The sequence below is a fragment of the Macaca nemestrina genome, chromosome 15, assembly GCF_043159975.1.
Source record: "Macaca nemestrina isolate mMacNem1 chromosome 15, mMacNem.hap1, whole genome shotgun sequence".
In the NCBI taxonomy this organism is placed as follows: domain Eukaryota; kingdom Metazoa; phylum Chordata; class Mammalia; order Primates; family Cercopithecidae; genus Macaca; species Macaca nemestrina.
In genome coordinates this window covers 101,735,979-101,760,960 of record NC_092139.1, presented here as the reverse complement: position 1 = coordinate 101,760,960, position 24,982 = coordinate 101,735,979, and the positions used below count along the sequence as shown (strand labels likewise).

At 42.5% G+C, this 24,982-nt stretch overlaps 1 long non-coding RNA gene across 7 annotated transcripts in view; it reads right to left on the bottom strand.

Annotated features, from left to right (window-relative positions):
- The window catches only part of LOC105493990 (uncharacterized), a 155,125-nt gene that overhangs the window by 55,663 nt on the left and 74,480 nt on the right, over nt 1-24,982 (bottom strand). For 3 of the 7 annotated variants that reach the window (XR_011614103.1, XR_003020974.2, XR_011614104.1), the window contains 5 exons: nt 24,497-24,609; nt 20,317-20,400; nt 12,703-12,753; nt 11,242-11,327; nt 345-425 (listed from right to left, as the gene is read on the bottom strand). This is a non-coding gene — a long non-coding RNA (uncharacterized lncRNA). Of the gene's footprint in view, nt 1-344; nt 426-11,241; nt 11,328-12,660; nt 12,754-20,316; nt 20,401-24,496; nt 24,610-24,982 lie in introns of all 7 variants that reach the window. The other 4 variants (XR_003020975.2, XR_011614106.1, XR_011614107.1 and 1 more) reach the window with 3 other exon arrangements.

The window sequence follows — 24,982 nt, the reverse complement described above, 5'->3', positions numbered from 1 at the left end:
AAAAATTATGTAGGAGTTAAATAAGGCCCAAAGTTGCATAACATCCTATTCAAAATGTTCAGATCCAGTCCAAAATTATTCAGCATGCCAAGAACCAGAGAATGCTTAATTCTCATGGGGTAAACAATCAATTGACATCTGGTAAGATGTCAATGCCCAGATGTCACAGATGTTGGAATTACCTGACAAAGACTTTAATGTAGTCATTACACAAATGTTCTGACTAGCAATCATAAAAAAATTCGAAATTAATTTAAAAAGCCTCATTAAGAAATAGAAAATATATAAAAGAATCACATAGAAATTGAAAAATATAATAATCGAATTTTTTAAGAAAAACTAACTGGATGGACCCCATTGCAGATTGAAGACGACAGAGGGAATATTCAGTGAACTTGAAGGCACATCAATAGAAATTATCCAATCTGAAAAACAGAGAGAGAAAAAGATTGAAAAAAAAAAAAAAGCAGACCCTCAGAGACCTGTGGCACCATAGCAAAACAGAACGTATAATATTCATGTCATCAGAGTCCAAAGAGAAGAGAAAGTGTGATGGTGAAAAAATACTTGAAAAACTAAAGGCTAAAAATCTCCCCAAGTATGGCAAAAGTTAAAACCTATAGATTGAAGATGCTCACTAAATCCTAAACAGGATTCATGCAAAGAAATCCACATACAGATATATCACACTCAAACTGCTGAAACTGGGCCGGGCACAGTGGCTCATGCCTATAATCCCAGCACTTTGGGAGGCCGAGGTGGGCGACTCACGAGGTCAGGAGTTTGAGAACAGCCTGACCAACATGGTGAAACCCCGTCTCTACTACAAAAATTAGCTGGGTGTGGTAGTATGCACCTGTAATCCTAGCTACTCAGGAGGCTGAGGCAGGAGAATCACTTGAACCCAGGAGGCGGAAGTTGCAGTGAACTGAGATCACACCACTGCACTCCAGCCTGGGCGACAGAGCAACCTGGGTGACCATCTCAAACAACAAAAACAAAAACAAAACAAAACAAAACAAAACAAAAAACTGCTGAAACTGGAGGCAAAGATAAAGATATTGAAAGAAGCCAGAGAAAAACAACATATTACCTAAAGGGAAACAATAATTCAAATGACAAGATTTCTCATCAGAAATCATGGAGACCAGAACTATAATAGCACTACTAATGTTGGTACTATAATATTTAGTATTATAATATTAGTACTATCATATTACTACTTACGTAATACTACTAATAGTAGTATGTGGTACTACTAATACAGTAATAATATATATTTTTGTAGTATTAGTTCTCTAATATTTTTGAAATGCTGAAAGAGAAGAATTGGCAATCTAGAATTCTACAGCTAGTGATCTATATCAAAAATGAAGTGAAAATAAAGGCATTCCCAGATGAAGACAAACCAAATTCCTCTATAACACTTTTTGAAAGCAACCTGCTTTAAAGGAATTGTTAATTGGGTTTTTTTTTAACTTTTATTTTAGGTTCAGGGGTACAAGTGAAGGTTTGTTATTTAGGTAAACTTGTGTTATGGAGGTTTGTAGTACAGATTATTTGTTAAAGGAAATTTGTCAGACAGAAGTGACATGAACCCAGAGAATCTTGGAATATTAAGAATGAAGATGGTCACTTGGTGAGGTGATGGATATGTTAATTAGCTTGATTTAAGTTTTCTACAATGTATAAATATATCAAAACCTCTCACCATAGCCTATAAATACATACAATTATTCTTTGTCAATTAAAAATAAGTAAAAAGGATGGAGGAAGGCTAAATAAATAGCAAATATCAGGGTAATATAATATACAATTCTCTCCTTTTGCATTTTTAAAAATGTATTTCACAGTTGAAAGTAAAACTAAATCATTTTTCTGATGAAAATTTTAATAAACTTAGATGTAATATATGAGATAAAATAAAGGTAGGAGGGTAAAGGGACTTATATGATGGTAAGGTTCCTACAGTCTACTTGGAGTGATGAAATCTTGATTATAAGTACACCAAGATAGGTTAAGTATGTATATCGTTATCCCTTTTTTGAACATTAACATTGCTATAAAAAGTGATACAGTCAAAATCTACACATATAAATTAAAATAGAATATTTTAAAATGTTCAAATAACCCAAAAGAGGGCAGGAAGGGGGAAATAGGGGAATAAAAATGAAGGAAACAAAAAATAAAAAAATAAAATGACACATCTAAACCAAAACATATCAATTATTACATTCAATGTAAATGGTCTAAATACAATAAATAAAAGACAAGGATCTTCAGTATATATAAAAACACATGACCCAAGTATATGCTGTATATAAGAAACTCACTTTTTATATAATGATATAGATAGGTTAAAAGTAAAAAAAAAAAAAAAAAAAAAAAAACTGGCCGGGCACAGTGGCTTAGTAATCCCAGCACTTTGGGAGGCTGAGACCGGTGGATCACAAGGTCAGGAGATCAAGACCATCCTGGCTAACATGGTGAAACCCTGTCTCTACTAAAAAATACAAAAAAACTAGCCGGGCATGGTGGCGGGCGCTTGTAGTCCCAGCTACTCGGGAGGCTGAGGCAGGAGAATGATGTGAACCCAGGAGGCGGAGCTTGCAGTGAGCCGAGATCCAGCCACTGCACTCCGGCCTGGGCGACAGATCAAGACTTCATCTCAAAAAAAAAAAAAAAAAATGAAAATAAAAATGATATATCATGCAAACATTAATAAAAAGAAAACTGACGTGGCTATACTAAACGGACTTCAGAGCAAAGAAAATTATCAGGAAATAAACAGGGGCAAAGCCTGTTTCAACACAAAAAATAATAATCCGAAATGTATATGCAAGCCAAAAAGTTTCAAAATACATGAAGTACAACTGACAGAATTGGAGATAGAAATAGACAAATATACAACTGTTTTTTGACATTTTAAAACTTCTCTTTGATATTTTAAAACTTCTAGTGATAGAGCTAATAGACAAAAGCTCAGCAAGAATGTCAAACAACTGAACAATAACATTAATAACTGGATGTAATTGATATTTATAGAGCATTCCACCCAACAGTAGAATACACATTCTATCCAGACGCACATGGAATATTTTCACCAAGATAGACTACTTTCTAAGCCATAAGACAAACCTTAACAAATTAAAAAGAATTGAAATCATACAGGTTATATTCTTTGACTATAATGGAATTAAACAATAACAGGAAGTCTGGAAAATTTCAACATACCTGCATATTATCAGTATACTTCTAAATAATCAATAGATCAAAGAGAAAGTGTCAAGAAAAATTGTAAAATACTTTGAACTGAATAAAAATATACTATACCAAATCCATGAGCTGCAGTTAAAGCATTGCTTAGAGGGAAAATTATAATATCAAATGTTTATATTAGAAAAGAAGAAAAGACTCAGATTAATAATGTTCACCTTAAAACCCTAAAAAGAGAAAAGCAAAATGAACCCAAGGCAAGCAAAAAAGAAAAAACAAAGAGCAGAAGTCAATAAAATTGAAAAAATAAAACCGATGAAACCAAAAACTGTTTTTGAAAGATTAAAAAACAGATAAGCCTCTAGTGAGACTGATTTTAAGAAAACAAGCCACCAATTATCAATATCAGAAATAAAAAACAGAATATCATTGCAGACCCTACAGACATTGAAAGGATTAAAAGGGGGTTATTATGAACAACTCTACTAAACAACTCACATAAATTTGACTAATCGTCAAAAATGGACCAATTCCCTGGAAAACCACAAACTACTACAACTCACTCAAGAGGAAATAACCTGAACAGAATTATAACTATTAAAGACATTGAATTCAGAGTTTTAAGAAGCCTTCCAAAAAAGAAATCTCTTTGCCCAGATGGTTTCACTTGCAAATTCTCCCAAGCATTTAAGGAGGAAATAACACCAATTCTACACAATTTCTTACAGAAAATATAAGCAAAGGGAACACTTTTCTAACTCATTTTATGAGACCAGGATTACCCTGCTACCAGGAAGAGTTCAGGGCTGGCAATACAGAATTGACAGTCAGCAGTGCAGTTAATAGCAAGGTAATGTAAAATGCATGCAATTTGCTGGGATTGCCCAAGGAGCCCACGTCTAGTTAAAGTAATTGGAGGCTATGAGAGAACACTGCGAAACTACCAGAGGCTGTGGCTGGCAGCAGGAAGGAGGTAAATGAAAGAGACCCAGAAGTGGTCACAGCTGAGGCCAAAATAAGCAACAGCTTCAAGAAGAAACAAGAGGTCAGTACCATCAAATGAAGGAGCATGATTCAAGACAAGAAGAAACATATCTGCAATTATTACCCAGTTAGGCCTGTAGGCTCCCAAGCCTGTGTCATTGGGCTCAGATCCTCGCTTCACAGTCTAACTCAGTTAACCTTGTTGTGCCTCAATTCCTTCCTCTATAAAATGGGACTGATAAGATTCCCTAGTTCAAAGGTTGCTATGAAAGAGAGATGAGCTCATGGGAGCAAAGGCACTTGGCATAGTTGTCAGGAACAGCAAAAGTGCTCAATGAATGTTAGCTGCAAATGTTACCGTGTCCTTCCCAACAACTTTTCTGACAGACATCAGACCTAACAAGCGAAGGCAAAATGAAGTCAGCCACCAACCCCTCACCTCATGTGTTTTCAATGAGACCAGCAGGGGCCGGTCTCATTGAAAACACATCCCTCTTGCCCTTGCAGTGAACTCTTCCAAATATAATAAAAAGGCAGTATGGTATTTAACATTTGTACAGTAATGATAACCTACTTCTCCAGAGATAATGGTCCTAGCCCTTGATTCTGCCACCAATGAGCTGTATGAACCTGGGCGACTCCATTGATGTTCTGAGCCTAGAGTCCTTCATGGATACTTACGTTTATCCTTCCCATCTCACATAGTAGCTGTGAGGGATGCATCAGTAATGAATGCAGCCTCTTCCCCTCACTGGATATTCCTGAGAATCACAACGATGTGGTTGTGTCTGCAGTTGCCAGCCTGAGCCTGACCTGGGAGATTCTGAAGACCAGCAGGCCAGTTATGGATGACTGATGCAGTGACTGTGTTACTCCATGGAATTTCAAATCCCCCTGTGACATGCCTTCCAAGAGGTCAAGAGGCCATTTAGTCTCTCTGCTTCCATGCTATTCAGCAAGACTAAAACCCAAAAACCTGCTCCACATTGAAACAACTCGCATCATCTGAAAGTCCTCCTTCAAGAAATGGAAGAAGAAGAATCACCAACACCAGAGTCAGAAGACCCAGGTGCCAGGCCAAGTCTTAAAAACTAATGAACTGTGGGATCTTGGACAAGATATTATCTCCCCGTGGAACTCAGTTTTCTCGACTGTAAAATAAGTGTGTTGTCCTGCCTTATTACAAGTTCAGTTCTGGCTATTGGATCCTTCGTCCTAAAATAAAGGAAGAGAGAAATCTTCCTGAACTTTAATAAGAGATTGTTGTTGGATGAACCATCTAAAAATGAAACCGCTACAATGTTAACCGTCAGTTTTTCCAGAGCCTCTGGGAGCCACCTAGGGAGCTAAATAAAAGCAAGGAAGTTTCCACTTAAAATACTTTGTTGATTTTTAACAAGGAATTTTCCTCTCCCTTTCTCTCTCTCTCTTCCTCTCTCTCTTTCTCTCTGGTTAGCTTTTAATGTTCATGGAAGCATAGGTTTTCAATGTACCATGGCACAAATGCAAGATGACAGTGATGCAAAATGGGACAAGAGGAACTTATTTTCGTAACTGCCTCTGGTTCAGGGGCACAGAAGGAATCGGCACAGCATCGTTGCCCAATTCTTTCTCCTCCTGAAACTCATTAAGGCTTTCTCAATTCATAATCAATACATTAAAGTCTCTCTGTTTTATAAAACAGTTCATCAATATTTTATGGCTTTAATAATTTATGTTTTATTACAGAAGCAGATGGAACCCTACAGCACACTTAATCTCTAGAGACAACAGGGAAGAAAGAAAACTTGAGTTGCAGATTCCAGACTTCAATAACCAGCTTTGCTGAGACCCTGCCTCCAATTTGAAGCTTTGTGGGAAGGGCTGGTAGCTGGGGGATAGCCCACCTGACCATAAACTTCCTGAAGGAAGGGACAAGTTCCGATTATTTTTTGACCCTCTACCTAGTGTCAAGTACAGGCTAAGTACTCAACAGGCATTTAATCTCTCCAAGAGCCGTACCAAAACAATATTATTGTCCCCACAGCACAGATGAAGAAACTGAGACTCAGAGTTAGCAAGTATCTTAGCCAAGTCTGTGCAGCCAGGAAATGGTAGAAGTGGGATTCAGGTTAGGTCATCTCCAGCATCCATGCAGTTAACATCTCTGCTATAACTACGATCAACATCCCCTCTTTTGGAACTAGGTATTTATTGAGCACCAACTTTTGTAAGTACTGGGGATGCATAGATGAACTACATGGGCAGGGAGCTCTGACCTCATGGAGCTAACATATGAGTGGGGTTAGACCATAAACCAGTAATGGTTTTTAAAAATTAAGAGAACTCAGAACTTCTACCAGATTTCATCCAAATTCCCTCCTTGCAACAAGGCTCCTGCAGCCCATTTCACTACTCAAGCCATTGCATTACTTGGCCATCTCTGAGCTCATGTGGCCAAGAGCAAAGACCTGGACTGGAAAGAGGAGAGAAGACTTCCTACCAGACTAGGTTTCAAATAAGTATCCCATCAGGTACATGTTTTGATGAATACTTTCTCCTGGGATTATGTTTTCCCAACATATGAGGGTTCTCCTGAGTGTTTCTGTTTTCCCAGTGGCTGTTATTCTCAGGGGAGCTGTGGTTTGCTGCAGACCCAGGACAGCAGCTTCTTTCATAAACACACAAAGAAATTTCAGTCTAGTGGGAGCATTTTGCTTCAATTTCCAATGTGAAGGTGCATGTACAAAGACTCATTTCGCTATAGTTTCATAGTCTACTTATGAATCTGTCTCCCATGTTAATTTCTTAAAACTGAGGCTTATGTTTCAGCCAGTGTTAGAACTCATTCCCTAACACAGTGCTTGACACACAGGAGGTGCTCCGTAAATGTTGCATCAATGAATGTTTGTTTGAGTTCAAAGCCAGGACTGCCCTTTACTTCATGTGCAAACTTGAGCAAGTTACCCAACCTCTGAGCATCAGTTTCTTCATATGTAAATTGGAGCATAGACAGTACCTACCTCATAGAGCTCTCATGAGGAATAAATAAATTAATAGGTGGGAAACTCTGAGAAGAATGCATGACACATGGTATATACAAAATAAAGCATAGTTTCCTGATTTTTACAGGTACATAAACAAAGGCTGTTTTCATGATGAACATAATTTTTCTATGCATATTTTCCCAGTGGGTATTTGTTCCATTCAGGATATGTTTCTGTGCATCCTTTTTTTTTTTTTTTTTGGAGACAGAGTCTCGCTCTGTCACCCAGGCTGGAGTATAGTGGCGCAATCTCGGCTCACTGCAACCTCCACCTCCCGGGTTTAAGCGATTCTCCTGTCTCAGCCTCCCAAGTAGCTGGGACTACAGGCACATGCCACCACACCCAGCTAATTCTTCTGTATTTTTAGTAGAAACGAGGATTCACCATGTTAGCCAGGATGGTCTTGATCTGACCTCATGATCTGCCCACCTCGTGCATCTTTTTTGAGTCATCATTTCTTCTAGTAAAATTTTTCCTGGTAGGCATTTTTCCTAGAAAGAATATTTCTCCAGCATGTCATCACCCTCCCTTGCTTTTATGGCAATGATTTTTCCAATGGGTACTTTTCCTGTTAAATACCTTCACAGTGAGCATTTTCATAATGAAAATTCTCCCCAGAGAATTTATTTTATTGGCAGGGGGCATTTTTAATTTAAAAACATTTCCGATGTGTATGTTTTCCAGTGTGTTTTTGCTGGAAAGTATGTGTTTCCATAGGATACTTTTTCCAGAATGAAATTTTTCTCCAGTAGCTGTTTTTTTTTTTTCCTGAATAGACATTTGTCTTACAAGTTATATGTGTTTTCCCTAAGAAATACCATCCATGTTATTAGATTGAATTGTGTATCCTCCTCAAAATTTATGTTTTCACATTGGACTTCTAACTCCAATGTGACTGTATTTGGAAATAAGGTCTTTAGGAGGTAGTTAGGGTTAAATTAGCTCGTAAGAGCGAGTCTCTGATTCAACAGGACTGGTGTCCTTATAAGAAGAGAGAGAGAGACACCAGGAGTGCCTGCACAGAGAGGAAAGGCCATGTGAGGACACAGTGAGAAGGTGCCCATCTGCAAGGAATGGGGAGAGGCCTCAGAAGAAACCCACGCTGCCACGCCTTGAACTTGGACTTCTAGCCTCCAGGACTTTGACAAAATTAATTTCTGTTGTTTAAGCCTCCCAGTCTAGTACTGTGTTATGGCAGCCTGAGCCATCTAATATAGTTCCTGAGTATCATATTTTGGGGTCTGGAGTGAATCACTGATAACCTCTCTCCTTTAGGCCACTTTCTGCTGGTCACTCAAAGGCGTGCCCTGCTCACCCCACATGGAACACTAAGGGCTAACTCCGCAGAAGCAGAAAGTCTATATTGACCTATGGCTCCTTTTTGTGCTGATGAAAGACTATGCTGTCCTTAATCCAATGTATTTTCCAGCTTGCAGCTCTCCATTACTCTAGCCCTGCAAAACCAGCTCAATAATGAGTGTCCTGTTTCCATTAATGCAACCCTGAGGTTGTGCCAAAAAGGATGGCAGAACTGTGGAGCTCTCCGGAGTACAGAGAGGTGGCTTGGGTCCCTTTGCCTGGGTAATCATATTAGGGGAAGGGGTCACACCCGAGGGTTCTCCCCTCCAGATCCCTTTCAACCTGAGTATGGATCCTGAGACACAGGTGTGTGTTTTGAGTTGTTTAGATCCTGTCCACTAGAGGGCTTCCAATGGTGACGGTCATAGCAGTGGAGAAGAGGCACCTTACACATTCAAACGGCAGACTCTGGATAAACATATTGATTCAAGGTGCACTTAATGAGAAATGCCAGTCAAAACAGTCCAGAAAAGCCGAAGCCCAAGACTGGTTGGTAGAGACCATATTTGAAAGAGCTACGTGATCTTTAGCCTCCAGCATCACGTTCTCCAGCTCCTACCTCCACCCAAACCCACCCCCAACACATTGTCTGATGGATTCCATTCCTTCTACACAACTAAACACTAAAGTTCCTTTTAGTCTCTTCTTATCTCCGTTAAATTTGTTCTCAACAACAAAAATAATCAAAAATTAATTCATACTGAAATTCAAACAACTGATACCAACAAATAATGTTACTGTCTTTCTCCCTCCACCATTTCCTTTTTTTTCCACACATTCTTTTCAAAGACTCAAAGGCTTACATTAAAGAAATAAATATCTACAGTGTGGGATTTCCAGGATTAGCTAACTGGGGGGAGGGATGATTAGCAGGTGGTGAGACATCAGCTGTATGCCTCTCTGTCCCCATCCTGCACCTAGGAAATTAGAGAAGTAAACTTGTATTGCGTGGCATTGAAGTGGTACCCAGTACAGATTCTTCAGTACTTAACAAGGCATGAAATACTCTTCCCAGTACCCAAGTCAGTACAAGGCATTTAATAGAGTAAGAACTCTGTGAAAATCAGATTCGCCACATGTAGTAGAAGGAATAACACCGCCCTCCCACACCTGACCAGAAGTCCACATTCTGATCCCCAGAACCTGTAAATATGCTACATCACATAGATGACCCCAGGTGATCCAGGTAGGCCCAACACAATCACAAGGGTCCTTGTAAGAGGAAGGCAGGAGGGTCAGAGTCAGACAGTATTGCAAGGCCATGCTGCTGGTTTTCAGTCTGGATTGGCAGCCAAGAAATTCAGGTTGCTTCCAGAAGCTGGAAAGGGCAAGGGACTGAATTCTCCTCCAGGGTGTCCAGAAGGAACACAGTCCTGCTAATACCTTGATTTTAGCTCAGCAAAACCCATTTCAGACTTCTGACTCTTGGAATTGAAAGAGTATCCATCTGCATTATTTAAGCCACGAAATTCATGGCAACTTGGTACAGCGGCAATAGGAAATTAACATGCCATGGTCCAAGCCACTGTCATGTGGATGTGGAAATTTTCAATCAGCCCAGAGCTGACCCTCAGATATCCCAGTACAGCGAAGAGTTGATCTTTCTTTTTTTTTTTTTTTTTTTTTTTTTTTTTTTTTTTTTTTTGAGACGGAGTCTCGCTCTGCCGCCCAGGCTGGAGTGCAGTGGCCGGATCTCAGCTCACTGCAAGCTCCGCCTCCCGGGTTCACGCCATTCTCCTGCCTCAGCCTCCCGAGTAGCTGGGACTACAGGCGCCGCCACCTCGCCCGGCTAGTTTTTTGTATTTTTTAAAGTAGAGACGGGGTTTCACCGTGTCAGCCAGGATGGTCTCGATCTCCTGACCTCGTGATCCGCCCGTCTCGGCCTCCCAAAGTGCTGGGATTACAGGCTTGAGCCACCGCGCCCGGCCGAGTTGATCTTTCAAGACCCAGCTCAGATGCCACCTGCATCCTCAGCCTTCTCTGCTTCAACGGGAGGAAGTTATCTCCCCCTCCTCCTGGCCAAAGAAAATACCAACATGCATGGAGCAGAACAACACACTGTAGCAGCCTCTTCAGAAATGCTCATTCCATCCCACCACCGCCTGAAGGATATTGCTGTCTGTATTGCACAGGTGTGGAAATAAGCTCAGAGAGGTTACGCAGGTCCAGAAGGCACAGTTAGGGAATGATGCCGTTGGAAGCCCATCCACTGTCTCCTGTTCCTCACCTCCGGCTCTCTCCAGAGCACCCTGGCCACCCTGTGGCATCTGTTACTTCCACCTCAGCTCTAAGGACAGTCATGCCTCCCTTAACAATGGGGATATACTCTGAGAAAAGCGTCATTAGGAGATTTCGTCATTGTGCTAGCCTCATAGAGCACACTTCCACAAACCCTAAATGGTCTGGCCTACTACACATCTAGGCTGTATGGTGTAGCCTATAGATCCTAGGCTACAAACCTGTAGAGCATGTGACGGCTCTGAATGCTGTAGGCAGTTGTAAGACGATGTAAGTATCTGTGTATCTAGACATATCTAAACATAGAAAGGGGACAGTAAAAACACACTATTATGATCTTATGGGATCAAGACACACAGCCTGTCATTGATGAAATATTATTATGCTATGCATAACTGTATTTGTGTCTACTTCTTGCCTTGAAATGGTAAGTCCTTGAGGATTCATGCTTGCTTCAGCTTGACTCTCGCCAACCCTGGCATCTAGCAGATGCTCACCAGATATCTGTGAAAAGAAAGGGAGTGATAAGCAGAAGGAGTGGGGAAGAAGGAAAGGATAGATGGAGACAGACAGGAAGAAAGCAGAGAGGGAGGGAGGAGGGGAGAGAGAAAGGGAAAAGGGAAGAAAGGACAGAATCAAAAGAAGCTTTGGGCATATCCCCTCTTGTCCGTCGTGGCATTTCTCTGGCCTGGCACCATCACTTAGTGCTTAGTACCCACCGATTCTGGTGGGTATGGCCAGTGCTCACCAATATCCACCTGCTCTTCTTCAGGGACGCAGAGCTAGACTATATTTTCCTGTTGTGGTCACGACACCGAGTTCGGCCAGTGAGCATAAATGATACGTGCCACTTCTCTCTTCTTCTTCTTCCTTTTTTTTTTTTCTTTTTTTTTTTCTTTTTTTTTTTTTTGACACAGAGTTTTGCTCTTGCCTCCCAGGCTAGAGTGCAATGGTGTGATCTCGGCTCACTGCAACCTCTGCCTCCCAGGTTCAAGCGATTCTCCTGCCTCAGCCACCTGAGTAGCTGGGATTACAGGCACCTGCCACCACGCCTGGCTAATTTTTTTTTTTTTGTATTTTTAGTAGAAACGGGGTTCCACCATGTTGGCCAGGCTGGTCCTGAACTCCTGACCTCAGGTGATCCACCTACCTCGGCCTCCCAAAGTGCTGGGATTACAGGCATGAGCCACCATGCCTGGCCGATACATGCCGCTTCTAAGTCTGACTCATACAAACCTCTCATGATCCTTACACTCTTTCTCCAGCTAAACTGAGATGTCTTTGATGACTTGCAGATGGGAGGAACCAGGAGGTATAGTAGAAGAAGCCTGGGTTCCTGAGGGACTCTGTGGAACAGAGCCCCTACCTAGCCACACTGGTCTGTGATGAGAGAAAGAAATAACACTTTATTGCAGGAAACCACCAAAATCTGGGAGGCGTTCACCACAGCAATTTACTGGCCCTCTCTGAGCCTCAATTTTAGGATTAGTAAATGAAGGTGATCACGTGATACCTAGGATGCCTCGTCAGTAAAAATTCTGCAGGTCTCTGACTTTCTCCAGAATTTAATCCCAGGTCTTAGGCAATAAAGAAAAACCAAGTGCATTCATCCACCAAGCGGGCTCTTGGTGTTATGTATGTTACTCTCTGAACAGATCCATTTCTTTTAATAATAGAACAGCAGATCCATCCATAACTGGCTCATTTTCAAAACAGGGTTTCGACTGACTGGGCCTCAGAGCATTTGAGTTCCATAACATAAAATCAGTCAGCAATTGACTGAATTTAACTAATTTCCACTTGTGAGATGGCTCCTGATTTAAGAGCCCTTTCTTACCATTTTCCCCATCACCCAGTCTCTCGCCAGCTGTATACCTACATGAATATTCTACATCTTCCAACGGAGCGGGTTCTCCAGGGGACCATCCACCTGGAAGGAACGAACACACACATCTTGATTTCCTCTGTATGGGAAGTTTGGGACATACCCAGAGGGAACGGCAATTCTTTCCCCAAGCTAAACTTATTCATCCACACTAATGAAATCTTTCTGAGTTCCCAGGATATTGACTACAAGGGAGACCCACCAGAGCAGGAAAGAGAATAAAGGTGGGTTTTGTTTGTTTGATGATGATTGATCTTCCTAATGATCTCCCCGTTTCCCTGCTTGCTCTCTACAGTTTACTCACAACACATCAGCCAGGATGCTGCTGTTAAAACACAAGTCAGAACATGTTGCACCTCTGCTCATAGAAGTCCAAAGAATTCCTCTTACTCCAAGTAAAACTAAAGTCCTGGCCGGGCGCGGTGGCTCACGCCTGTAATCCCAGCACTTTGGAAGGCCGAGGCGGGTGGATCATGAGGCCAGGAGTTCAAGACCGCGACCAATATGGTGAAACCCCGTCTCTAGTAAAAATACAAAAATTAGCCAGGCGTGGTGGCGCGTGCCTGTAGTCCCAGCTACTCTGGAGGCTGAGGGAGGAGAATTGCTTGAACCTGGGAGGTGAAGGTTGCAGTGAGCCAAGATCGCACCATTGCACTCCAGCCTGGGCGACAGAATGAGACTCTGTCTCAAAAACAAAAACAAACAAACAAACAAAACACAACAACAAAACACAAATGAAAAAAAAAAAACCCTAAAGTCCTTGCAAAGGCACCAAAAGCCATACATTTTCTCAACCGACCACATTTCCTTCTCATTTCTCACTGCTCCCTCCATCCCTGCCATGGGTACCTCCTAGCTTTGGCGAATCTGACTGCCACCTCAGGGCCTTTGCCTTTGTTCTTTCTTCTTCCTGGAATGCTTTTCTCCAGATTATCTTCACATCCTCCCACACTTCCTTTAACCCTTTGTTCTAGTAGCAAGGTCTTCCCTAGAAACCTTATTTATCGTTGCACACTCTCCATCAATGACATTGCCGGTTCCCCTTTCCTGATTTTATTTTTCTCTGTTGTCTTGATCACCTTATTATTCATGCTCCAGTAGACCTATAACCAGTTCTATGGCATTGTCTGCCCACTCCCTCCTGAATGTAAGCCTCCTGAGTAAGTGCTACTGTTCTTTGCTGCCATTCTCCTGGCACCTAGCAGATGAGCTGACACACGTTGATTGCTCGATAAATATTTGTTGAATTGAATTGAAATTTTGTCCTGCCCTTGTATTTAGCAAATGATATTCTAGGCCCCTTATAATGAACATACTGTATTATGTGCCTTGGACAGGTGTTAATTTTTGTTATTTTTATTGGGTTGGTGCAAAAGTAATTGTGGTTTTGCCATTGATTTTAATGGCAAAAACTACTATTACTTTTGCACCAACCTAATACGGTAATTCTTCTGTAGTTCTGTTTGTGTCACTGTCACTCAAGGGTAGAAAATGGAATGGCCCTTTGAAAAGCCAGCTTGGGGAGGAAGAAGAGTGTGGTGGGAGTTCCTGAATCACTAGGACCCCTTTCGCTCAGCAATGGAGATACTTGGATCATAGCAGAGGTTTCTAACCTAAGATGCACGGACCCCCAAGCTTCAGAGGACCTGGAAGCACCCAGCCAGGACTTTGGTTTTACTTGGAGTAAGAAAATTCTTTGGACCACCTGAAATCATAGGAAAAAAGATCTGTGTGTGTGTGTGTGTGTGTGTGTGTGTGTGTGTGTGTTAAACATAGATGTATGCTCACTTATTCTTCCCACAATACCCACTAGTGCCAACTCCTCCCTGGGCTCTTGAGCTACAAAAGAAATCCTGTGCAGCTTACATTCTAATGAGAAAAGAAACACTGAAAGAATATATATTTCTATAAATAATAAAGCTAAGAGGCTAAAGAATGTCCAGGCTGGCAGGCAGCTTTTTCAGGTAACACGAAATGGAAACTGTCTTTGAGAAGATGGAATAGGAACAGAGATTCGAATTAAATAAGGGAATAAACAATGCAACTAGGAGGCAGAGGGAAGAGCAAATGCAACGACTCTGAGATGAGAAAATCTGGGCAGGTGCTGGAAATGGGAAGAAGTCCAGTGGGGCTGGAGTACAGACAGCCACGGAGAGAACGGCAGGAGAGGAGGGCAGAGAGATTAAGGGGAAGGCAGGTAGCTCCTTGCAGAGAAATGCGTGGACTTTGCATTTGGATTTAATTGCCAGGACAGAATTCCTGTGGAGAGGTTGTGCGTAAAGGTGTAACTTGATCTCATTTGTGTTTTAAAGGGCTCTCTCAAACTGCTGTGTGCAGAACAGACTGCAGGGGGCAACGTGGAGCAGGCAGATAACTGGGAGCAAGGTAGTGGTCCATGGGAGACAGGCTAGCCTGGACCAAGCAGTTAGCAATGGATAAGGTGAGATAATAGGGCTGCTTGCTAATTGAGTGTGGACGTATGGGTATGTAGCTGGAGAAAGTCTTTATCGGACACCCGTTTCTCCTGACAGTCTGGCATGCATTCCTGCTTCTTCTGGTGAAAGTATCTCTGCTTCACGTTTGGAACTACACTGCTGCAATGGACGCAGTATGCGTGGAACTGTCCTTCAAAATTCTCAAACTTCCCCTGGCTAAGGAGTCAGCCCTGGACCTCAGCTTGGTCAGTGAGGCTCTCTTCCCTGGAAAACTGTTTCTTCAGTAGAGCGACATAGGTCTTAAAATGGAAAGGTTCACCCTGACCGTTGTCCCCTGAAGGGGCCGCCCATGAGTTCTGCTAGCCAGACCCTGAGGCTGCTTTGATCCTTTCCTTTCCACAAAGAATCAGTCCATAGCCCCAGGTCAACCCTGTGGCTGTTGATGTATCAGAGGCCCTGTTGTAAAGTCCATGTGATGTAGGAAAATGCTGTCAGACTGGGATTCAGCAAACCCGGGTCCTAGACTTGGTTCTGACACTGACTAGCCACAAGATTTTGACAAACATCTTCTCTTCTAATCCTCTACTTTTTGTTTTAAGACGAGTCTCACTCTGTCACCCAGGCTGGAGTACAATGGTGCAATCTCGGCTCACTGCAACCTCGGCTACCCAGGTTCAAGCGATTCTTCCACCTCAGCCTCCCGAGTAGCTGGAATTACAGGAGCTTGCCTGGCTAATTTTTTTTTTTTTTTTTTTTTTTTTTTTTTTTTTTTAGAGACAGGGTTTCACCATGTTAGCCAGGCTAGTCTTGAACTCCTGACCTCAGGCGATCTGCCCACATCAGCCTCCCAAAGTACTGAGATTACAGGTGTGAGCCACCATGCCTGGCCAATCCTCTACTTTTAATTTCCTCATCTCTTGCAAAAAAACAGAGGAGTCAGAGATGTGACCCATTGTATGCTCCTATGCCATATCCATGCACATGGCATAGAACATTATAACCTGTAAAATGTCCATCTCTCCCACCAGCCTGGAGGAGGGGGCAACTTTATTCATTCACAGAGAAATAGTTGCTGAGTCTCTTTCATGTGAGAGGCACAATGCAGTGTTCCAGGATGATTACCTGTATCTACTCCAGTTCAGTACTAATGTTCAATAAATGTTTTCAAACAAATGATTTGATTTCAGAGTTCCTTTAGAAACTAATTAACACATTGAATGCATACTATAAGGTGATTCCAAATTATTTTTATGAGAATTATCTCTTTAGAGATTCCTCTCCAGTTCCTACAGTCTATGAATCTATGAGTCGCTTATATGAAAGGTTAGCAATAATGGATTGTATCTTCTGAAAATCACAGCTGCTTACTGGATGGTTCTCTTGAAGAGACATCAGCAGCAGGTTATTCTGGCCCGCTCTTTGAGACTTCCTTAAAAGACAAGGGATTAGTAGATAATTCACCTGTCTATAAAAACAGGTGCTAACTTCTACTTTATGGCTAGGCTGGGGGATGGGGGGTGGAAATAAAAGCAACCGTTTCCATAGCAAGAAAAATGCACAATTTAAAGAACATAGTGTCTTGCTTAAATCTATTTATAAAGAATGTGTAGGAAATACAATTAAGGAAACTAACAGCAGACGAAGTACTTGGGCTCTGGCTTAATTGTCTGTCTTCCATCATTTAGTACTTAAGAAAAATGGGTTGTTAAAAGATGAAGGGGTCAGCCACACAGAAGGTGGCACAAAGAGGAGGGGGTGACCTTCCTGCATCCCTCAGAGAGCCAAGCCCCTTCACAGTCCCTGCATTCCCAACCCCAAAGCAGCAGCTCCCATTGCCCCAGCCTAGCCCTGTTCAGACAGTTTTCAAGGCCAGCATGAGGTGTGGGTTAGTAGGTCACCACCTTAGAGACCTGATTTAATTGAACCCTGTGGCTCACTAGACTGCAAAAACCTTTACTGTTGACCTGAAATTTTCACCAGGAGATTCCTAAAGCTGCATTTATCAGCCCTGCTTCGTTTCCAAAATACATCATATTACCCGGGTGCTTTGCCAGGACTCTACACTGAAGTCCAAAGTCAGCTCCTTCTCCTGAACAGCTGACTTCTGTCCCTTTACCCTTTCTGGCATTCAGGACTGATACCTCTCACATTCTTCAATCTTGCCCACTTTTTCTTCTCAATTGTCTCTGCAGCCTTTCAACTGTCATGATCCAGGACTACACAAAATGCAGTAAAGATGGTCTCATTGCAGGTCTTCCGAAGGACATTTTTTGGCTCCCTTTCTGGGCTTCATCACTCTCCCACCAGACACTCTGGTCCTGGGCTCCAGACTCTGGGATTGCCCAAGGATCTAAAGTCCATCTGCTAAGCAAAACCTTCACCCTGTGTTTCCTTAACTTCAGAGTCTACCCCTCAAGGGTAAGATGCTGAAGTAGCCACACGCTGGTGTTGTACCTTGGACAGCTCCAAATGATGCTCTTAGCGTTTACCCATTCTGCAGGAGCTGTGGTTCTGCAGCTCCCTGACCAGGGACAGCTTCTTCCTGCACAGGAACATGCATGCAGGGTGTGCTCAGTCCTCAGTGGTGACTGCTGACCTCCTTCCATCATTCTCACACTCTCCACAGCAACCACAAACACTTGTTTAACCTGGAAAGAGGAAAAGGCCACCCTGGAATAGTCACTAATGAGGTGAACCAGATAGGGCCACGTGCAATCAGATGGACTCCTAAACAGAACAAAATGTCACTCTCCTTGTCTCATGGGTTGACATGCCCAACACCAAAAAATAAAGAAAAAATTATAAATACAGCAGTCTCCCCTTATCCATCCATGGTTTTGGTTTTTCAAGTTTTTAGTTACCCTCAGTCAACTTCAATCTGAAAATATTAAATGGGAAATTCCAGAAATATACAATTTTTGTTTTCTGTTTTTCATTTTTGTTTTTTTCCGAGACGGAGTCTTGCTCTGTCACTCAGGCTGGAGTACAGGGGTGCGATCTCAGCTCACTGCAACCTCCGGCTCCTGGGTTCAAGAAATTCTCCTGCCTCAGCCTCCCAAGTAGCTGAGATTACAAGCACCGCCACCACACCTGGCTACTTTTTTGTATTTTTTTGTAGAGATCGGTTTCACCATGGTGGCTTGGCCAGGCTGGTCTCTAACTCCTGACCTCGTGATCCTCTCACCTCATCCTCCCAAAGTGCTGGGATTACAGGTGTGAATGACCATGCCTGGCCAAAATATACAATTTGTACGTTTTAAATTGTGCATTGCTCTGAGTAGCATGAAGAAATTGTCACTCGGTCCTGGCCAGATATGGATCCTCCTTTTGTCCAGAGTATCCATGCTGCAGGTGCTACCACCCCCAGAGTCATCCAATAGTCATCTCAGTGATCAATTCAACTCTTGAGGTTTTATAGTGCTTGTGTTCAAGTAATCCTTATTTTACTTGATTTTTGCTTCACTACTAATAATTATTGGTTATTGTTGTTAATGTCTTACTGTGCCTAGTTTATATTAAAAACTTTGTCAAAAGTATGTATGTACAGGAAAAACATAGGACAGTATGTACAGGGTTCAGTATTATCAGCAGTTTCAGGCATCCGCTGAGGGTCTTAGAATGCATTCACCACAGATAAGAGGGAACTACTCTAAAAACACAAGAAAGAAACAGTGCCTTGTCCTTTTCTCCAGCGTCCTTGTTCCAGAAAGAATCTAATCTTTTTTTCTGCAATGGCTAAGGCTCTGCGATCACAGGTGCTCCTTCTCCTGCCCCAGGCACAGCTGTCTTCCTTTCCTTCCTCAAACAAGCCAGGTACATTCTTTTGGGACACACTGCTCCCTCTATCTGAATCTCCCTGACCTAAATCATTACTCGTTTGGTTCTTTTTTTTTTTTTTTTTTTTTTTTTAAGAGGGAATTTCTCTCTGTCACCCAGGCTGCAGTGCATTGGCATGATCTTGGCTCATTGCAACCTGTGCCTCCTGGGTTCAGACAATTTTCCTGCTTCACCTCCAAAATAGCTGGGATTACAAGCACCCACCATCACACTCGGCTAATTTTTGTATTTTTCATGGAGACAGGTTTCACCATGTTGGCCAGGCTGGTCTTGAACTCCCGACCTCAGGTGATCCACCTGCCTCGGCTTCCCAAAGTGCTGGGACTATAGGCGTGAGCCACTGTGCCTGGCTGCTTGTTTGGTTCTTACCATTCAGTCCCCAGCTCAGAGAAGCCTTCCTGGACCCTGTTGAAAGTAGCCTCTTGGCCGGGCGCGGTGGCTCAAGCCTGTAATCCCAGCACTTTGGGAGGCCGAGACGGGCGGATCACGAGGTCAGGAGATCGAGACCATCCTGGCTAACACAGTGAAACCCCGTCTCTACTAAAAATACAAAAACTTAGCCGGGCGAGGTGGCAGGCGCCTGTAGTCCCAGCTACTCGGGAGGCTGAGGCAGGAGAATGGTGTGAACCCGGGAGGCGGAGCTTGCAGTGAGCTGAGATCCAGCCACTGCACTCCAGCCTGGGTGACAGAGCGAGACTCTGTCTCAAAAAAAAAAAAAAAAAAAAAGAAAGTAGCCTCTCCCACCAGCCAAGTCTTCGATTTGTTCTATTTCCTCCATGACATCTATCACTGCCTGCAATTATATTGTTCACTTAGGGCTCTACTTACTTTTTTCTACTTACTTGTTTCCACCACCAACATATAAATTTGTTGAAACAGACACCTTATCTGTATTGTTGCCCTCTGTATCTGAAGGCTCTAAACAACACCTGGCATAGAGTAGAAATTCAATAAATATGCATTGCATGAATGAATGCTTGCAGGGATAAATGAATGGTGTTGGTAATACAGCCTCATGGTTAGAACTACATGCTTCAAAACCTGATATCTTTGAGTATGAATTCTGGATTGAACATTTAGTAGTCACCTGACCAGTCAGTGGACTGCTCAAAGTCTCATTTTCTTCTTCTGTAAAACAGGGTCAAATATAGCATTTATCTCATAAGGTCTTTATGAGAATTCAATGAGAACAACATTGGCCAAGCACTAAGCACAGTGGCTGGCACATAACCTCAGCAAATGGTCATTACGATTATCCTCCTATTTTTCCCTATTCTGTAATACTCTTCCTACCATTGCCAATTAATGGAAACTACAATTCTTTTTTCTGTCTTACCTATAGAAAGTCTTCCTGAGGAGACTCTGGTCTAATTGATTCTTTCTCTATTGCCATATTGAAGTTCCATCTGCTTGCAAATTACTGTAGAGTAAGAATAGAATGACAATTTAATGAGCAGCTACTATGCTCAGGCATTTGATATATACTGGATTATCTCTTTCACCCACATGGAACTCTGCCAGGGGGAGGAGCAGACAGTGGCAATTATGCCGTGATATCTGTTTGAAATGCCTGTTCTTCGGTGCCGTAAAGAAATAGCACTTGAACATAAATTTAATTTTCTCAGCAAGGCTATTTTTATACTTTCTGCAGAAAGGGTACACTCGCCAGCAGTTTTGCCACAAGAGTACACTGAACAAAGGAGACAGGGTCATTTATAACCTGAAGCATCAGCCTTACTGCTGTGTCCGGTTTCCATTGGCTGGAACGGGACCTCACATTCTGTATTTGTCTTGATTGGCTAGCAACTTCAAACTTTTTAAAAGAGGCAAAGGCAGAGGAGAACAAAGGAAGGAGGAAGTAACTTGTAGAATGCTGAGAAAGGTAAAAACACCTTCAAATAAGGAAGAGGAACAGGCTATGACTTAATGCTTGCTTGGACTAGTATAAGCATGCCAGGGCAAATATTTAGGCTACATTGTGGAAACTAAGAACATAAAGCACATGAATTTATTGATTACGGCTAGCAGATATTTAAGAATGTTAGCACAGGTCTTTGAATACATTTTGCTTTTAAGAGACATTACTATTTATTCCTAATTAGACGGGGAGGAAAGTCTTTGAAGAGGAACCTCTACTTTATTTTTCACAGGTCCATTCTACCTTCTTTTTCAGTGACAGAGTCATAATTGTGTGGGGAAGGAGGAGCAAAGATAACATTTCTCGGCCTCCCTGACAGTCAGTTGTGGCCATGAGACTAAGCTGTGGCCAATTAGATAAAAGCAGAAGGAAACTGGTTCAGCAGTAAAACAGGCCTATATTTGTCTTTTCCCCCGCCCCAACCCCACAGTTCCTGCAACCTAGAATGTGGGGGTAGGGGTAGGGATGGTCCTTAAATGTAGCTTGAATCCTGAGGTGAACATGAGGATGGATGAACACGAGGATGATGGGGCAGAAAAATAAACTTGCACACTAGCCCTAGAATCCCTACTTGCACACTACATTTCTGGGAGTAATAAAAACCACATTTCTATTTCATTCAGGTCAGTGGTATCTGAGCTTTTCTGTGATAAGTAGCAAAACCTAATCCTAACCTTTACTATAGTCATCGTAAGCCCACGGTATTGATGAAGAACTTGGAACTCAGGAAGAGTGAATAATCTGCCCAAGATTACACAGCTAAAAAGCCACCAACCTGGTATTTGAATGTTGATGAACTTCATTCTAATATACAAGTCTTTTCCATTAATCCTGCAAGTTAGGTCTCAATTCACAGCAGAAAGGATCTCAGAGGGGCTTACTTCAAACCCTCAGGCAATAGGGAATCCTTTCTCTGGCATCCCTGAAGACCACACAGCCTCAGGCTTAATGGCCTCTGGGGACATCAAACTCATGACTCACTGTTCAATCCTTTATTTATTTATTTTATTTATTTATTTATTTATTTATTTATTTATTTATTTATTTTTGAGATGTAGTGTCTCTCTGTTGCCCAGGCTGGAGTGCAGTGGCACAATCTTGGCTCACTGCAACCTCCGCCTCCCAGGTTCAAGCAATTCTCCTGCCTCAGCCTCCTGAGTAGCTGGGACTACAGGCACACGCCACCACACCCAGCTAATTTTTGTATTTTTAGTAGAGACGGGGTTTCACCATATTGGTCAGGCTGGTCTCCTGACCTCAGGCCATCCACCCACCTCAGCCTCCCAAAGTGCTGGGATTACAGGCGTGAGCCACCGCTCCTGGCCCTCAATCCTTCATTTTTCAGAAAGCTCTTCTTTGATGTAACAGCTGAAATTTACTTTTTTTTGTAATGTCCACGCCACAGTTGTGAACTTTCAAACCAGTAAGACCCTTGTGGTGTCCACTTGGCTCTTCAAACCTTTCAGGATACAGCCTTCAGGTCTCTCTTAGTCTTCTGTATTCCAACTATAATGAACACTCATTCATTCATAACACAGAGGAGGGATGCTCATGTGCCAAGTACTGTGCTATGCACTGGGGCAGATGTGCCGGCTGACCTCATGGAGTTTGTAGTCTAACGGGGCTTCCTAAAAGGATGTGGTCTCTTTTGGTCCCATTGAACTGTGTCAATTTCTTTTGGAAGAATGGTTCTTATTAGTAGCGCTTCCAATTATGGGGACATAGACTCATAAACTCGGATTCTTTGTGTCCCCCTATCTTAGCCCCTTTATATTTTCTTTTCTCTTATTCTCATCATACTCCCCCTGGAGAACTCAATCGTGCCTGGAATTTCAGTGGTAACCTGAATGCCAAGCAATCCCAGGCATTTATCTCTAAACTAAGCTCCAGACTCAAATGAAAAGGTCTAATTGTCAACTCCACCTTGATATACCACAAACCCCTCAAATGCAGTAAGTCCAAAGCTGAATCCATCATCTCTCTCCCTGCCTCACTTCTGCCTCCAATGCAGCCTCTCCTCCTGCGCTCTCTGCTCTGGTTAATGTTACTGTAATCTATGCCATTTCCCAACCTCCCATGATCCCTTCCTCTACCTTACACTCCACTTTCTTCCCTGCCAATATCTTATAAATTTCTCACATCCCTCCCCACCTCTCCACCTCCACGGCCACTGTTGAGTCCTGTGTCATCATTTATCCAAACAATTCCAATAACCCCCCTGGCTAACCTTCCTGTTCCTGATGAAAACCCTGTACGTTTCAATCTAACCTACACACTGTCAGCATTGACCTCTTTAAATCAAACACTGGCTATAGCACCTATTACTTAAAAGCCTTCCATGCAACATGTCTGCTTATCAACTGCGAATGCTGTGGCCATAAAATGACCTCACCAATCAGGCTCCAATTGGCATTTCCAGCTTCATCTCTTCCCACTTCCCTGATCCAATTTTTGTTTGTTTGTTTTTGTTTTTGAGACGGAGTCTCGTGATCTTGGCTCACCACAACCTCTGCCTCCTGGGTTCAAGTGATCCTCCTGCCTCAGCCTCCCAAGTAGCTGGGATTACAGGCACCTCCCATGCCTGGCTAATTTTTGTGTTTTTAGTAGAGATGGGGGTTTTGCCATGTTGGCCAGGCTGGTCTTGAACTCTTGACCTCAGGTGACCTACCTACCTTGGCCTCCCAAAGTGCTGGGATTATAGGCATAAGTCACTGCTCCCAGCCCCCGATCCAAATTCTGTACACTGAACCCCAGCTACAGGAAACAGCTCCCTGCTTCCCGACATGCCACATGCCTTTCTGACTCTGTGTCCTCCCTTTTCCTCTTCCTGCTGTTCCCTCTTTGGTGAAATGAAGTCTTCCCCAGTCACCAGGCTGAGCTTTGTCACTGCCTGTGTACTCCCCTAGCTGACTGTATAACCTCTTCTAAAATCTTGCCACATGATTATAGAATGCTTGTTATGTGACAGTCTTTGTGACTATGAGGTCATGGAGTGGGTGCAGTGATTACTTCTTACGTACCTCTACATGCTCATGATTTACACACATCCTGCACACAGTTATGGAGAAATCACAGGTGATTAACCATTAATGAGCCCTAACTTGGTGCCGGGCCCTACCTTGGTCACGTCACACACCGTTCACCTGAAGACCATAACAAGTTCTTGAGGTCAGAAAGTGCAGCATAATAATAGACTTACTACATAACATTTATTGAACACTTACTGTATACCTGGTGTCAGAATTAAAAAGTGCACTGAGTAAAGTTCAGCAACAAGGCAGTAACTCAGGAATGGAAAACCAAACATCGTATGTTCTCGCTGATATGTGGGAGCTAAGCTAGGAGGACACAACGGCATAAAAATGATACAGTGGACTTTGGGGACTTGGGGGGAAGAGTGGGAGGGGAGTGACGGATAAAAGACAATCAATATGGTGCAGTGTATATTGCTCGGATGATGGGTGTACCAGGTTCTCACAAATCTCCACTGAAGAACTTACCCATGTAACAAATACCACCTGTACCCCAATAACTTGTGGAAAAAATAATTTAAAATAATAATAATAGTAAAATAAATAAAATGTGGATGGGGAAACACCTGGCTTTTCAGAAGCATCTGCACTGTTATTGACGTGCAACATGGCTTCTATGGTCGATATTAACTGTGTGATATTTTCCAAGTAATTCATTTGCCGTGCCTGTTCTAGAAACCTGGAACAAAACAGAAAAGAAGAAATTCAACTAGGTATATCAATATTTTGGGAAAAACAAACAAACAAAAAAAACCCAGCAAGGCACGCTTTAGTCAAGCCTATTGCAATTCGGAAGAGAGGCCAGAACTCAATCTGAAGTCAACTGCACTGAAACAAAGGGTAGGAGATGTTTTTGTTTTGTTTTAGGTTCTGGGGTACATGTGTAGGATGTACCAGTTTGTTACATATGTAAATATGTGCCATGGTGGTTTGCTGCACCCATCACCTAGGTATTAAGCCCTGCATGCATTAGCTATTTTTGCTAATGCTCTCTCTCCCCCTACCCCACCCCCAGCAGGCCCCAGTGAACAACTTGGCAAAATCTCATCTCT